We start from the raw sequence: 16,125 nt of genomic DNA on the forward strand, positions 1-16,125 counted from the left end.
CAACGCAAGTTGAAGGCAATAAATAATACAGAAGAGCCATGAGTGACTTTCTCTAAATAACTACCGAACTATATTGGGGTTGTTTAAATTCTCAAATCCCCAGCACCGCTTGATCTTTTTGACTTTTTCAGCATTTCGCATTCAACAAGATTGAATCTTTCAATTTATTTTTTCTCGAAAATAAAGTATAATCTTTCACCAAATATATAAAACCAAAAGAAAAAAATACAAAAAATATTATAAAATTAAAAATTATATTTTAAATTCTTAATTAAAAAAATTTTAAAAAATTTATTCACACATTTAATAAACAAAAGATTCGAATTTTATTTTATTTTGTTTACTTGATTATCATTAGGAATTTTTGTATTGGATCTAATTATACCAAAAACTTCTATATAATGAGCAAATTCTAGTTACTTATCAATTTATTTTTTAATGGGATAGAGAAAAATTTGATGTATAAAATATATTTTTTAAAATATCTTTTTATCATATATAATTTGTTAAATTATTTATTAAACTAGTTTTGTATTTATTATGGCTATATATATTTCATAAATAAAAAAATAATATGTATATACTTGCACTGATACACTGTACGTTATTTTGTATACAAAAAGAGAAATCATCTATACTACATATACGAGTTAATATTCAATTTAACCATTAAAATTTAAAGTCGAATTTAATTTGACCTTTAGAATTTTAATAGATTTAAATTAAATTTTAAATTTTATAATCGTAATTGACTTTAACTCTTGAACTAATTTTGATTAACGACGTGTTAATTTGGTACATTAATTACTTATTGTAATTTGGATTCATAACCCATATTCTATTTAATCAAGATTTTATTAGAACTTGAAAATTTTGATTGTTACTCCTAAAATCGCATTTTTTTTAAATTGAACTTGTTATTATAGTCTTCATGAGAATGTTGGAAAATCAATTAAAATTTTAAGAAGTCTAGTAAGTCTTAGTTACATAAAATCTAGACAATAAGTCTAAATCTTAGCAAGTTAATGTATAAAATCAACATGCTAATACATAAATTAGCTCAAAAACTAACATGTGTTATTATTATGAATTTTGATAATTGAGTTGAATTAATTCTAATTTTCACAACTAGAAAATTATTTAATATAGACAGATTTGGTCTATATTACAGACGAATTTTTGGTTACCAACGGATTTTGTGCCTCTGTAAAAGTCTCGTCGAAAATTATTTACCGACAGATTTTTTTTCCTTCAGTAAATTACCAAGAGAATTTTACCATGACATTTTTCCTCTATAAATTTTCCCTTCCAATTCCTCGAGCGTCAAACTTTCTGACGGATTTTCCATCAGTAATTGGCAACAGATTTTCCGACAGATTTTCCGACAGATTTTCCGTTGGTAATTGGAACCTTGAAAAATCATTCCAAAGTCTGAATATAGACAGAAAATTCGTCTGTAAATCCGTCAGTAAGGTAAAAATTTTTCTTTTAGATTTTTTCATTGCAAAATAAACCTGTTTTCATACAAAATAAATATAAATTTAATAAATACAAATTTTTATCTACTTTGTATTCGAATATTTATAATATTTCAAAAAATAAACAAATTCAGCATATTATCAAACTAAAATAAAAGTACTATAAACAAACAAGTCAATATAATTCAAAACATAAACAAAATGTATTGATAGATCAACTATAATAATAAGTAACAACCATACATCAACTATTATTCAAAACATAAACTCAATGTATTGTTCAATTATACTAAGTTATGCATCAAGTCATTATCTTCGTCTCATTACATCTCTGTTTACAGCTTCTACTTTTGTTTTGACACCATGTGCAATCTTTCCAACTTTATCAATATCCTTCTCCATCCTCTTCTTGATAGCTGAAAATGATGTTGCATTTCCGTCAGTGATCATAGAGTATTAAGTTTCAACTACGCATAATGTCCTAATGGAAAAGGCAATATATTTAAAAATTATTGATTTTATGCAATATGAACCATGAATATTTACATAGCAATATTGATGCCAAAAACATCTGTTAGGGACTTGGGTATTATGGGTGCTCAAAGTCCCACATCGAGTAGTATGGGATGCTTGATGTTGTATATAAGGAGAGTGGTTTTTCTCCCTTAACAACTAGCTTTTAAGGTGTGGTTTCCCACTTTCCTAAGATACCTAATAACATCTCACACATTATGACCCAATTCGACTCTAATGCTTTCGACTAATATATAGGGGGAGTTTGCATTGCAATATACCTTTCATAGCAGATGCTTTTGTAACGGCTTTTGATGCTTTTGTAACGGCTTTTGATTCTTCATTAGCTTCCTGCAACATCTCACACTTTTGTAACAACTAGCTTTTAAGGTGTGGTTTCCCACTTTCCTAAGATACCTAATAACATCTCACACATTATGACCCAATTCGACTCTAATGCTTTCGACTAATATATAGGGGGAGTTTGCATTGCAATATACCTTTCATAGCAGATGCTTTTGTAACGGCTTTTGATTCTTCATTAGCTTCCTGCAACATTTCCATTTAGTAATAGCTGTAGATGAAACCTAATTTGTGATTTAAAGAAATTCTCAATTCTCATCACTCAAACATGCAATAATGGAAAACAGGGAAAAAAAGGGAACACAACTTAGGGGGTTACCTAAAATTGAAGATGGCATCAAAGGTTGCTATTTCACTACTTCTCAATATGAGTTCCCTTCAAAATGCTGAAAAAATTTCAACTTTCGAAATTTCAGAGAAGTAAAATACTTCTATGCCACAAATAAGATTGGAGTTGAAAGGATGATAACATTAGATTCAGTCAATAAAACTATTTTTGCTGAAAATAGCATCACATAAATCAAGTGTTTTCATATCAGAGTTATTGGGCTTCAATTACTTCCTAAAGGAAAATATAGTTTCCATTGCAACATATATAGAAGACAGACATTCATGCTGGCTACATTAGAAAAACGGGTCAAAATATCTCTTAGCAAATATCCTTTGTGGCAATATTACACTAGAAAGCATACCATTTTTTGCTATTGTTGTGATTATTAGACAGGAGGATCAACCATTACTACACCCTGTAAAAAGCGTAAACAACGATTAGTTGGAATCAAAATTAGACGAAACGCTAGGAGAAAGGGAAGCGTGGGAAGCATTTCGATTCCCTAGGTGGCAGAAACACTATCATAGTACTGTCCAATTGCATGGAAGGCGAAGATTGAATTTAGGAAATTGGACCAAACAAATTGGAATTAGCAAGGAAATAGAGATTCATTAATAAGACTTTTAAATGTAAAATGGCACTTTTAACCATTTTTCTTCTTATCAACTACAATAAAAAATTATAATATCAAATCTCAGATTCATTAATAAAACTTGCTGCTACCAATTCCAAATTCCAAAGCACATTCACCTACCTGTTTCTTGAGAACAGCCAGGCTCTTGGTGTGCATAGGGGATTGAGGCAAAACTCCATTTGAAGGATACTATGATATAAGAAAATAATCTTGTTGAATAATATTTAAGACAAGAAAATAACCTATTTTGTTTTTAGAATAATTTATATGATTTATAGGTACTAAAATAATCAATAGTTTTTCAACTATGGTCAAGCCAGTTCTGCTTTTTCTTCTTCTTAGCAACTAGGCTAGAAAGTTTCTTTGCATTGTAAATAACCTACATATAAATATAACTGCACTGTAAGTCAAAAGAATAACAAAGCAATTTGGATATAGATATAAATGTTGAAGCCACACTGCAATTATGGTGTGACAATCCTGTAACATAAATTGAATTTAAATTGTTGCAAACTTTAGATTATCATCATATCTATCTCTTTTAGAAATATCTTAATCTTGCTATTTATACTAGGCATGAAAATTCCATTTAAACACAAAACAACAAGATATAAGTAACCAATGGTGGTGGTGAAAATTTAGGATCGGACCTGATGAGTGAGATAGTTAGTGGTCTGGATGGTTGACCGAGAAGAAATGCTCCACTAGCTCACTAACTGATTCATCAGGATCAGGTGGTACATTCCTAACAAGTACCTGCACAAGTAAAGAGTAATTTCTTCAAGAGCACTGTGACTTTTGAAATAAAAACAAATAGGATACACTTTGAGTATAAATTTTGAATTAGGAGTTAAACAATCTTAGCAACGGGGACAAATATTTTTAGCCTGAGAGAATATATAGCAACTCAATAAGAAAGAAAGGAACAATTTGATCAATGGCTGCCCCAAATTAATATATAAATTTAATATCAGATACACAACCATAGTTACTGCAAATAATATTTTAGGAGCATACCCGATCAAGTATATCCTCAAGTATACAGCGGAATCCAGGCCTGCATGGTCAATTAGTTCTGGTTTCGGCATTTGCAATGCTGCCGGCATCCAATTCAAGAACCTTATATAATACTTTAAGTCTAAATTGACAAACTTGCTCACAAATGCTCCTGAGTGCATTTAGTACCTATGAATCATCCAACACAAGCAACATTTCATCTATCATACAACACCCTATCAATGTTTAACCATATCAATGTTTTCAATGCAATATAAGGGAAAAGGTGTAACCTGGAGCAGCATAGCCAAAAGTACCAGCAATTGTTGTCCAACTATATGAACCAGGCTTGAGAAACTTAGCAGTCCCAAAATCTGAAACATGAGCTTCATGCTCTGAATCCAATATAAAGGCCTATAAGCACACTCTCTTTGATAACTTAGCAGTCCAACTATCATTTATATTTATTTTTAAATATTCATTAAAATAATTCAAGGATACAACAGCTAATCATTGATTAGAAGTTCTGGTGTTAGAAGATGAGTTCTTAGCTGCTAATCATTGATTAGAAATTCTGTATACTAGTGCAGCTAAAGGAAAAAGTTTTGCACACTAGAAGGAAGCATGAATAACTTACAAGACAAAAAATCACATTATAGAAGGTTGGTGCCTAGCATGCTCAATGTCTAAAACTGGAAAAGTCTGTTCAGATTTCAAAACACAGCTCCAACTATAATTTGTAACGGAAATCCCCATATTTCTTTCACCACAAAATCATCTAAAATAACATTCATTGTCGACCGAACTTGGATAAAAATTTCCAAATGCAAATCACATAAAACTAAACCCACTAATAATCAAAATTAATTCTACAAGATCACGGCAACTCAATCTTAAGCTTGTAAACCCAAACTCACAGAATAAATTAAAAAAAAATACTAAATTACAGTCAACTAACCCTCTAGAGCATGCTTCCAAGGTGCCGATGAACACTGCACACCACAAGTTATGTTCTTGGAATTGCTATACTTATAGTTAACTATTAACATAAAAATAAGAAGAGAATAGTAATAACAAAAATGTATGAACCTCAGGAACAATTCGATTGAGGAAGGTTTCAGTATCATCACGAACATCAGAATCATAATTCTCGTTAGTAAGAAAAGCACTCGTGCTGCACTGCGATTTCAGTTCCAGTTCCAGTTCCAATTTCAGTGGCACTAAGCTCAAACAATCAAAGTCAAAATGAAACAAAATAGATTATACTTACAGAAGAGATGAGCAATGCCACACTTGAATCCAGATAGGTCCTGCTCGATTTCCTTCACTATCTGATTCCCGATCAAAGTTAAATCAATAGTTAGGGTTCGTGGAAATTAAAAATTGGATTAAGGAGATACATAGACAAATTAGAATGCAGTAACGAGTCTCCCAATGATGAGGATACAGCAACAATGCAACCTTATAGCCTTCTGAAAAGAGGCAGTACCGCCTCAAGCAACATTCAAATTTTAGGGAATTGCTTCCTTGTCCTTTCTCTATTCCTTTCTCAACAAATTAAGGAAATCACTAGTTATGGTTCGAAAAGATTAATTGAAATTCCATTGGTAAACACTAGTTTTAAAGCTTGTAAGTCTCAGTTTCAACAGTCATAACAAGAACATGCATGCAAATTCCAGATAAGAAATCTCAGCAATTCAGATATATAGTTCATAAACAAACTTCATTCTATACAAAATTCATAGAAATTGTTATGTTTTAGATTTCACAAATTACAGGAATGTACAAAATTCATACCTTAGAATTTAGAAACTCCATTCTTTGTAGCAGCAACAACTGATTTGCAAACATAAGAGCTCTCTTCAATTGTATTGTTCGGTTTTCAACTGCAAGCAAAACAAGGAAGGGACGGAGTTAGGGCAAGAGCTAGGGATAATGAAATCATAACAGAATCACAATGGAAGGGATAGGGCTAGGGACGAGAAGGAGGCAGAGGCCTACCTGAACTAATGGCGACGAGAGGAGACGATTACAAACCTCCGGCGAGGAGAAAAGAAGCAGCGACGAGAGCGGCGGCGGAGAGAGCTCGTAAGACAAGAGCACGGCGGAGAGAGCTCGTGCGACAATGGCGACGAAGGGAGCAAATGCGATGAGAGGAGCGGTGAAGGGAGTTCGTGCGACGCGAGGGGCGGCGACAGCAGCGACAGTGGAGGACGTCACTTTTTCAATGGAGACAAAGAAAAGAAAACGTGAAACAAGTGAAATGAAGGATTGGGATTTGGGAGTACAATGAACTAAACCTTTATTTCAATATTTTTCGACAGAAATTTTTAAATTACAGAAAGATTTTTTATCGGTAATTATTTTTTATGAAAAAATACTACTTTGTCTGATATAATTATTGACCGGTTTTTTTTTCTGCAATTCATACTAATTTATTTTTTTTGTTTTTAACAAAAAATTTTTTGTAAAATTTGTCTTTATTTTCATGGGATAAAATCTATTGGAAATATCCGTCTATAATAAATAGTTTTCTAATAATAATGTTTAGAAATCAATTTGAGTCTGACTTTAAATTTCAAAAGTCAAATGAAGTATTAACTTCTGTATATAAACCAAGATTAATATGCCTTCTATTAAAAACTTTCTTTTTAATAATATTAAGGATAAAGTATTAAATTGGTCTTCTATGTTTGGGCATAATCCTGTTTTGATCATTTAAAGTGTCCTATTTGAATAAAAAAAGATTAATTTAGTTTCAATGCAGTCCGGCAGTCCCACTGTAAGATCAGAGTTAAATAATTAACGGAATGTTTTACATGATAGCAGTACAAGAACAAAGTCGATAATCCAAAAAATAAGTACAAACTCCAAAGGCACAAAATCAATCGTGGAAGCATCAATATATTTATTAAAAAGTATAGAGTGTACCATATATATAAGAGTAAAAATAAAAAAAAAACTGAAAAATTGTAATTTTGTTGTTTTCTCTTTGATTCGTTTTTCGATTCTTGCATGAAAATCTAAACTAAACCAAATTGAATTGGTCCCTATATATAATTATCCCATAAATTTTCAAAAATTTCCTTACCTTGACTGACGCTAACACTAAGCAGTACACACTCCACTCCAGTGCATTCATTCACTCATTCACTAATCCTAAGTCATAGAAACTTAGAGAGTGTCGCACACCCCTAACTTTAACTCACAGAGGGCAAGCCCCGAGCCCCTCTCCCTATCCCGCACACAGTGTCATCTCACTCTCCAACAATCACAGTAGAGTCGTGCAGCGTCAATCGTAGAACCGTCTCCTATGATCGTTCTCCATTACTACTATTGTCAACCTAATACAAGCAGTCTGCCCCTGTGCAGCGCCATCATGGTCGTCAACCCCTTTTGCAGTCCAACCGTTTAGCACTCTAGTGTCTCCATCTAACCCCATCGCCTCCCTCGCAGTCGCCCACCTGTCATCGTCTGGCCATATATTGTCTCCATCTTCTTCTGTAATGGAGCCTCAGGTTTGTTTTTTATTTTTTGTATTCTGAACTTTTTGTTTTGTTTCTATTTTTTTTCAATTCTAATTTACGGTTAATCGAAATCCTCAAGAGACATTGCCCAGTTGATTCTTAGAACAAGATATTGCTTATTAATGCTGATATCTTTGGGTAGTATATCTAACAGGAGGTAGAAGAAGCAGAAGAAATGTAAGTCTTTTGGTTTGGTTACAATTTTTGAGGAAAAAATGAATATTTGATTCATCTACGAGGGTTTTCTGAATTTGATTTGAATGAATTTGCTTTTTCAGAGTTTGGAATTAACTAGCACCTTTGCGAGAAGCATGTGGAAAAGGACACAACAACTGAAATTAACTAGCACTTTTGATTCTGTTGATTCTGCTTTTGTTGAATTTGTTATATTCTGATTTGTTCTTTATACTTGCTTCGGTTGTTCATTCTGATTTTTTTTTGCTTTCTGATTTTATCTATTTTTTATTTGAGTATATACCCATTTTGGTCCCCAAAGAATTTTAAACTGGACACTTTAGTCCCCAACTAAAATTAATTACTTAATTAGTCCAATTAATTCCGTCAGTCACTTAGGTCCTTTACTCCGTTAACTCTAATGGATGACAAAATAGTCCTTGACAACTCTAACATGGGACAAAACGGTCCCTGACAACTCTAACAAGGGACAAAATGATCCATGACCCCTTTATTCAAAAATGACACTGTTCTTCCCAAATTTTTATCATATCTCGCATAACCCTAACATTCATACTCTCCTTCTTCACCTTCACAGTCTTCTTTTCCATCTTTTCTTTCCTCCTCTTTAGCTCCAAGATTAAACAATGGTGTAATTGTGACACGTATCGCACCTACCTCAACATGTCATGGACCACACACTTCCTAAATCTTTGTGACTGGTACATCCACCTCCTCTGCACTTCACCCACCAAAAGCATCAACTTCCATGTCTTCGATAACATCACCTCCAACCCCGACACGTCCACGACATCCTCAAGACCAAGTTCCACAACTACTCCAAGGGCACACCTTTCTCCACTCTCCGGCAAGCAATATAGATTGTTGGACATTAGGACATCATGAGAAGATTCTCCTTCGACATCATATGCAAATTCTCATTTGAAATAGATACCGAGTGCTTCATTCCTTCTTTTCCAGAGTCCAAGTTGACAGACAGCTTTGACCTCGCATCCAAGCTATCAGTACAACGAGCAATGTCTCCATTGCCGCTCATATGAAAACTGAAGTGATTACTGAACATTGGTTCGGAGAAGAAGCTGAAGGAAGCGATCGGAGTGGTGGACAATATGGTCATGGAGATGATAGGGAAGAGGAGGAGGGAGATGGCAACGACGATGACGGGTCTTAATAAATCAGACTTGCTGTCTAGATTTATGGGATCCATCAAAGATGATAAGTAGTTGAGAGACATAGGCATTAGTTTCCTGAGTATAAATTGGTTGAGAACAAGTTGAGAATTTTTTTCTTGTGAACATTAAATTTATAGTGTGCATTGTGTAGTTTGAAGTTACAGTGTTAGACTGCTAGTGTTATGCGAGATATGATGGAAATTAGAAGAGAACAGTGTCATTTCTGAACAGAGGAGATCAGGGACTATTTTGTCCCCTGTTAGAGTTGTCAAGGACGATTTTGTCCTCCGTTAGAGTTAACGGAGTAAAGGACCTAAGTGACTGACGGAATTAATTGTTAAGGATCAATCGAGTAATTAATTTTAGTTGGGGACTAAAGTGTCCAGTCTGAAATTCTTTGAGGACCAAAATGGGTATATACTCTTTTTATTTTGGTTCATGGTTGTTGATTCTAATTTTATTCTATTCTAATTTTTAACTTTTTTATTCTGCTTTATGTTTGTTTTTATTTCTATTTTCTATCTGTCAACATAGTTTTCCAGGTATTTACTCTGCTTTTAGGTCTAAATTCCTAAAATCTCTTAATACCAGTGCCCAATTTTGACCTTATATCCATTATTAGTTCTCATAATTTAAATATAGTTTCTTAACTCAGGAATTTTATGCTTCTACCATATTTATTTCTTGAGCACCATTGCTTTTATTCATGTGCAATAATTTTATAAAAGCTGAGGCTACTTAAGTTAGAGAATTGATTCCAAATGTGTTGTAAAAATAATTGTTTTTATCTTGAGTACCACTGTTTTTTAAATTAGTGTAAATATTGAAAACTAAACCAAATCAATTTATTTTTAATTGGTTTGGTTGATCTCACAAAAAATTTGAACCACCAAATTAAATATTTTACGTATAATTGATTTGGATGACTTTTTTTCTAAAAATCGAACCAAATCGCAAACCTAACACTCTTATTGTTTGTGTAATATTAACTCCTTATCGGACATTCCACGCCCGTCAACCACATTTCTATTGATTGATTTAAAGTTATGATATTGTACAATTTCTTCTAATAAAATCAAATATTTTAATTCAAAATGAATAACTAAACAAATTAAAAAAAAATTAAAGACAAAACAACAAAAATAAAAATCAATCATAGTCGATCTAGTGGTTAACCGTTCTATATATGTTTTATAACCCAAAGATACTTGCCTTGAATTCGAATAGCACTATAATATCCATTTTGATAACGTGCTTTCATTGAACTCTATCTAATTTTTGGAGTTGTTTGGCGAACTCAAACATCATCTAAACTACCACTATGAGTGAGTATTATGACAAATTCACAACTTATGCAAATTTTGTTCATATGTATGATAATGAAATTTTTTTACATTGCTTCATCAATGGACTACCGATCCAGATTCACATAGAAGTTTTCACTGAAAATCCAGAATCTCTTTTCTATGCTTTATATTTGGCAAATTTTATGGAAAAAAAATTCCAAATCAAGGTTCAAATTCATCAGGGACTTCAACAACAAATTCCTCAACAACAACAAATTTCAATTTTCATTCTCATGTTCAGCCATAGTGTAACGACCCAATTTTTGGTACGTCAAACTGAGACTATTTATGGAAACCGGAATTAAAAGCTCCTAACCGATACGGCTCAAAAGCTAGGTTTTTTGTGACTGCGTTGTCTAGCTTTCCTCAAAAGAGGTTTTGGCTTAGAGATGACATAATGACAATGAGGATTAAGATACTTGATGATATAGTAGAGATGTTCCCTTCACTGGTCTTCTAAAGAACTCCGTGTCTTCAGAAAAGATCTCGCGTACTCGAAAACTGGGTTGTTACATTCTACCATCCTTAAAGAATATTTTGCCCTCAAAATTTCAGCCACGTGCAAGAATCCATCTCCAAGCGGTCTATTTCCTTCAAGCCATCCTAACGAAGAGATCGGTCCGTTCCTTACAATACCCAAATCTCACATAGTCATAACCATGGAGATCATAACAGCTATGAAGATAGCTGTATCTCACATCGATTTGTTGTTCGGAACTCAATTAAACTATGCCTATTTACAGCTATTTATCCATACCAAACAATCAACATTAAGGTGATCAGTCTTAATATCTCAAGTTAAGCATGAACATCCCCAAAATGAGCATTCTTAGACATTCATACCAAATGTATCTTAAAGATATCCTAACAGTATGAGACATACAAGCAGAGTATGCAATGAAGCATAGTCAGTCCACTCCCCAGGCTCTACTGGGAATGAACTGCTCTAATACCAAATTATAACGACCCAATTTCTGGTATGTCAAACTGAGACTATTTACAGAAACCAGAATCAAAAGCTCCTAACCGATACGGCTCAAAACCTAGGTTCCTCACGACTGCATTGTCGAGCTTGCCTCAAAAGAGGTTCTGTCTTAAAGATGACATAATGACAATGAGGATTGAGATACTTGATGATATAGTAGAGATGTTTCCTTCACTGATCTTTCGGAGAACTCCGTGTCTTCAAAAAATATCTCGCGTACTCGAAAACTGGATTATTACACATAGCAACGTACAACAAGAGGACTTAACAATAATTACAGATCATGCAGAATTTCAAAATTCACATTCAGATTCAATTTCAAAATCAAAACCCTAATCCTCACTAGCAAGCAAAGACAATGAACCAGTGGCACAACTAATATCATCTAAAGCTTAATAATAATATATGATGTATATTATTATATTACCCTGTGTGTTACTCTATTTATTTTTGTATTTTTATTCATGTTTGTTTATTTTTCTGTAATCATTAGTTTTTCATATAAAAAGAATTGATCGCATGCTAACTCTACTACAAGCTTAATAATAAATATTAGTTAAGTTTTAGGAAAGCAAGTTAGTAGCGCTTGGTTTTCAGTATGGTCATGATGTACTGGAAATTAGATCATTACATGTGGTGGTGGCCGTGATATTTTTGAAATTGAAAAATCTGTGATAGAAGCACAAGCTAGCCATAGTTTATCTCATGGAAACTAGAGCCAATGAGAGAAAAAAATTAGGAAAATTGCTAGAAACTTTAGGAATTTTTTATATTTAAAATAAATAAATAAAATAATTTTTGAAATATGTAACATGTAGAGAATTTACCATTTTAAAAGCGCGTATACGTCCTAAGTACAGAGGGAAAAAATCATTACAAACACAAATCAGATACTCTATACCCGGGATATGATAGAAGTTTAAAAAAAATATTCCGGTTGCACCCATGATATGACACAACTACAAAGACATGAATAAGTCGGGTACTGAGTACTTGGGATATGGGCGTGACGCATTTAATGCCAGTTATAACGACCTAGTTTTTGGCGAAACAAAATTTTTTTGAATGTTCAGCGATGTAGGCACCTCTACTGCATAGGCATTGCATCATCAAGCATCTCGCCATATCATCGGCTACTAAACTAGCAAAAAATTGCATTTTCAAACCACTTCGGCTGGGAATTTCAAAAAGCTGAGTACACCGTTAGACTCTGTTTAACGAGCCGATTTTGAATACGCAAAAAAATAAATAATAATAATTTATGAAAATAATATTTTATTAAATAATAATATTTTATTATATTCATATTTTGTTATATTAATATTTTATTATAATGATATTTTATGAAAATAATATAATAACTGAGTCCAAAATCTACCTGCACTCTCCGATGAGCTTAGCTATGCTAATGCTTCATCATAGATCTTTTATCTACAAGATAATCATGTTACTAGTAGCTTATATATTTACTCTAGTACGTTAAATACTTGTGATCTAATACATCTAATTTTAGTAATTATCTTTTTAATGATATTTTATCCTTTATTTTTGGTGACTATGTAACACCTTACAACACAAAATTTTACGCTTAAGTCGTAAATAAGAGGTGGAGTGGTATTACGACATCTAAATTAAAAATACATTTATATATCGATATATATAGAAGAAAATATAGCTAGGAGCCCTGAAGAAGAGCTAAACAAAACCGAAACATAAAATCGCATCACACTCGTTCGGATAAACATAGGAGAATAGATAAGATCAAACGGAAAGGATAATATATAAAACCAGAATTCCAAAAGATACGAATAACAAGCTCCAGACTCGACCTGCGAAGTAAAGGTCGACCAATATATATATATATATATGAAAAAAATAGAGAAAGAAAGAAAAAAAGAAAGGTAATAAAAAGGGGACAAAATACCCCAAAGTAAAGTTCAATAAAAATCAATGCATATGTGCAGTGAAGTGAAAAGAGAATGCATAAGTGTGTGAAAAAGTGAAGAATGGGTAGTTAGGTTAGCTTTGAAATTATATAGGTTGTCATAGGTTAGGTGGAAAGTTTAAACTTATCAAAGATTCAAATTCTAGTCCACTTGACCATATGCATCCTACCTTGACCCTAGCCCCATTACAATCTATGAATAAGTCCTCATGATGAATGTATGTATGCATGAAAAAATTGTTGATTGTTAGATGAAAAACAAATCTTGGAAAGCATGATTAGTAGAGAATTGAGTGAATCAACCCCATACACTTGAGTGACTAGAGCGGATACACATCCGGTGAGGGTTCGATCGCTCAATTACATGCTTCCACCCATGATCATCTTTTCTTGCAAGTTGTGAACTATTTTTAATAACTCAATCCAATTGTGGGTTTGCTTTGATTGCTATTGCTTTAGCCCTTATACTTGTATATGCTTTCTTGGGAATTGATTTATTTTGACCAAGTACTTGCATTCATTTAGATAGATTGCATATAGGTAGTTGCATTTAGGTAGTTTACATTGAACAAATGTTGATATCCTTTGTTTCTTTCTTGAGTTTAGCATGAGGACATGCTTAGTTTAAGTGTGAGGAGGTTTGATAAACCCCAATTTTGTAGTTTATCTTGTACTTAATTTAGGGGATTTTATCACCTTTTCTCACATTTATTCAATGAAATAGCATGGTTTTGTAATTCTCCCTTAAATTGTGCTTAAGTGTAAAAACATGCTTTTTAGGCCCTTAAATTGTTGATTTTAATTCACTTTAATTCCATTCAATGCTTTGATGTGTTTGTTGAGTGATTTCAGGTTCATAAGGGAAGTATTGGATGGAAGAAATGAAGAAAAAAGCATGCAAAATGGAGAATTCACAAAGAAATGAGCATTTGGAGAATTGAGGGCCACGCGCACGCGTCATGCACGTGTATGCGTGCATTGAAGATTTGCAAGCCACGCGCACGCGTCACCCACGCGTACGCATGAGTAGGAGTTTGGCCAGCGACGCGCACGTGTAACGCTCGGCACGTGACTCACTTAAAGTGAAATCGCTGGGGGCGATTTCTGAGCTACCCAAGCTCAAATCCAACTCATTTCTGAGGGTATTTCATGCAGAATTCAAGCTTGAGCAAAGGGGGGGAGCACTTAGTTAGTCATGATGAGCCTTTAGTTAGTTTTTTAGAGAGAGAAGCTCCCTCTTCTCTCTAGAATTAGGTTAGGATTAGGTTAATTTCTCTTAGATCTAGATTTGATTACTTGATTTCATCTTGTTTCCTCTACAATTCCTTGTTCTAATACTTCAATTATTCTTGGTTGTTTTGTTAATTTTACTTTCATGTCTCTTTTATGTTCATGCACTCATGTTGGATTTGGATCTCCTTTAATGAAATTTAATATTTGATGTTCTTTTGATTGTTGATTTGAGTTGTGATCTCACTTTTCTTGCAATTGGTAGTTGGTAGATTTTACTATTTCTTGCAATTTATTATGCTTTCCTTTTATGCCTTCCAAGTGTTTGACAAAATGCTTGGTTGGATGTTAGAATAGATTTTGAGCATTCTTGGCTTGGAAAGAGAAATTTGGTGATCTTGAGTCATGGATACCCAACCCATGTTGGTGATCTAGAGTTGTTGGCTAGTATTGTTTCCATTGACTCTAATCTCTTGCTAATTCAATTAGTGAGTTGATTAGGACGTTTGGATTGAAATTAGCTAGTCTTGTTAGACTTTCTCTGAGTGTGAAGATAATGTATTACCTTCTTCCATCATCGGGGATGATGTAATAAGATAAATTCTTGTTAATTATTGTTATTAGTGACTAGGATAGAAAGCCTATATTCTCAACCCTTGCCATGAATGTCTCTCTTTATTACTTGCTTTCTTTACTTGCTTGATTTACTTTTCTTGTCATTTAATTTCTTGCCCCTTTTATCAATCAAACCCCCCTTACACCTTCATAGCCAATAATTGACCACTTCATTGCAATTCCTTGTGAGACGACCCGAGGTTTAAATACTTCAGTTAATTCTTATTGGGGTTTGTACTTGTGACAACCAATATTTTTTGCATGTGAGGATTCTTTGTCAGTTTAGAACTATACTTGCAACGAGATTTTTTTTGTGAAATTCTAAACTGTACAAGAACACGAGCATCATTGCCTTGCATGGTATTTGCCAAATTGGTCATCGCCGCCATGAACTCAGCATGGTTGTCGGCCAGTTGGTCATTCTCAGTTCCTTATCAAAAGCCTAGTGCTTCAATTATCCCAAAAAGACACTCACAAACAAGCATGCTATGCAATATCAAGCAGATAACCAAAATAGCATGAAAGAAAAAGACACAGAGTATGCAATGAAGCACAATCGGTCCATCCCTCGGGCTAACGAGGACGAACTACTCTGATACCACTAAATGTAACACCCTAATTACCCTAAGCCTTACATCATGCCGTAAAGTAAAGGATAATTAAAGGTCACGAGAATTCTAAGGCTTATACAATAATATATATATAGAAAGAGATAGTAACTCTAGAAGCCTGATGAAGGAATAAGCTCAAAATAGAGTTTCAAAAGTGCAAAACGTTCACACGAAGCTACAAGCA

The 16,125-nt window shown here is 33.3% G+C and overlaps 1 long non-coding RNA gene across 14 annotated transcripts; it reads right to left on the reverse strand.

Moving 5' to 3' along the window:
• Window positions 1-1,659: 1,659 nt before the first annotated feature.
• On the reverse strand, window positions 1,660-6,595 carry LOC112727436 (uncharacterized). 14 transcript variants are annotated; one of them, XR_011868510.1, is made up of 14 exons: window positions 6,317-6,595; window positions 6,113-6,201; window positions 5,586-5,646; window positions 5,405-5,494; window positions 5,274-5,307; window positions 4,609-4,689; window positions 4,337-4,504; window positions 3,970-4,075; window positions 3,440-3,508; window positions 3,047-3,100; window positions 2,674-2,740; window positions 2,492-2,540; window positions 2,273-2,342; window positions 1,660-1,894 (listed from the first exon to the last, which is right to left on the reverse strand). It is a non-coding gene; the product is annotated as an uncharacterized lncRNA (long non-coding RNA). The 14 variants fall into 14 exon arrangements; XR_011868507.1 differs by having other exon boundaries at window positions 4,609-4,710; XR_011868511.1 differs by lacking the exon at window positions 5,274-5,307.
• Window positions 6,596-16,125: the final 9,530 nt, after the last annotated feature.

Source organism: Arachis hypogaea, chromosome 12, assembly GCF_003086295.3.
Source record: "Arachis hypogaea cultivar Tifrunner chromosome 12, arahy.Tifrunner.gnm2.J5K5, whole genome shotgun sequence".
NCBI classification, from domain to species: domain Eukaryota; kingdom Viridiplantae; phylum Streptophyta; class Magnoliopsida; order Fabales; family Fabaceae; genus Arachis; species Arachis hypogaea.